We start from the raw sequence: 1396 nt of genomic DNA on the forward strand, positions 1-1396 counted from the left end.
GGGGGTATGTGTGTTTTATGGCACTAGCAATAAGGTCATATTGCTTAAGTAGAGGTTTTACGGCGCTTACAACTGCATAAGGTCATATGAGCGCCACAAGATTAGAGGTTTTACAAGAGAGTAACAAAAAAAAAAAAAAGAAGGGGAGATAAAGACGATAGATGTTTGATAGGAAAGAAGAAGCAAACCACACCAGAGCACCCGCAAACCACCCACATATGGGTGAGCGGGACACATTAAACATCTCTAGTTGGCACAAAATTTTGAATTTTGCCTGAGTGGCAGCCGAAGCCTACTCTTATCGATTTTGGATCACCAAGAGAGCTTAAACGTGCGCAACTTGCACATGGTTCCTCTGAAATTGTTTGTCCTTATCTGAGAAGGTGAGGTGTGGGTCTTGCCTACCATAAGACGAGGGGTGTGGCTGAAAGACAGCAGTGAGAAGGAGCCATTGAGTAGCAGTAGAAAGGCTGCAGAAAGAGTCAGAAGCCCAGAGGAGGGGGCAAAGGAGGTGAGGGAGGGAGGAGGCAGAAAGTGAAAATGAAAGCTGTCAAAATTTGGTGACTTCCAAAATTTTGAGAGTGCTTGAAACAGGAAAATTAATGAACATTTGTTTGGTGTCTTTAATCAATATTTTTCCGGAACATTCACACAGAAATGTGTTTATAAAAGAACATTAAAGGTTATAAGCAACAAAAAAACAAACAACAACAACAAACAAATAAAATTCATAAAAATCCCCAAAACCTGCCGAAAAATACCTGTTTCGTCCATTTCATTATTTTGACGAGCGCCTGATTTCACCATGCTGTCTCACATAATATGTCGACCACGACACAGTCGAATCGGGCGCTCGTCAATTTTGGGCTTATGGAGTTTTTCGTAGCCTATGTATCATCCTATAGCTTGTTCGTTTCTTTCGCATTCGGTGAAAAAAAATACAATTTATTTTGAAAAGATGTCCAGATATTTGCGATTGACGGTTGCCAGCTGTCAAACGTGAAATTAGCGAGAAAATGGCGGCTAAAGTTTGTGACTCCCAAAGCTCGGGTGTCCTTGAAGACTGCAAATTGACATGTTTTGTGTCTTTCATCGCCATTTTTTGGTGTAAAATCCACAAAGAAATGTGTTTTTCAATGGATATAATGGATATAAAAGGTGTTGAGGAGAAAAAAAAAAAAAAAACAGTAAAAAATTGACAGAAGGGAAGAAATATGCTGATTTCTTCGATTCCATTATTTTGACGAGCGCCTGATTTCACCAGGATGCCTCACTCATTTCAATGACACTCTACACGACGTCAAAGATAGTACATAACAAGATGGGCCACTTCTCTCTTTGAGCCAATTAAAAAAGTGTCCTCAAAATTTGGTGGCGCCCTCTTTGCAAAAGCGCA

The sequence above is a fragment of the Aplysia californica genome, unplaced genomic scaffold (genome assembly GCF_000002075.1).
Source record: "Aplysia californica isolate F4 #8 unplaced genomic scaffold, AplCal3.0 scaffold00120, whole genome shotgun sequence".
Classification (NCBI taxonomy): Eukaryota; Metazoa; Mollusca; class Gastropoda; order Aplysiida; family Aplysiidae; genus Aplysia; species Aplysia californica.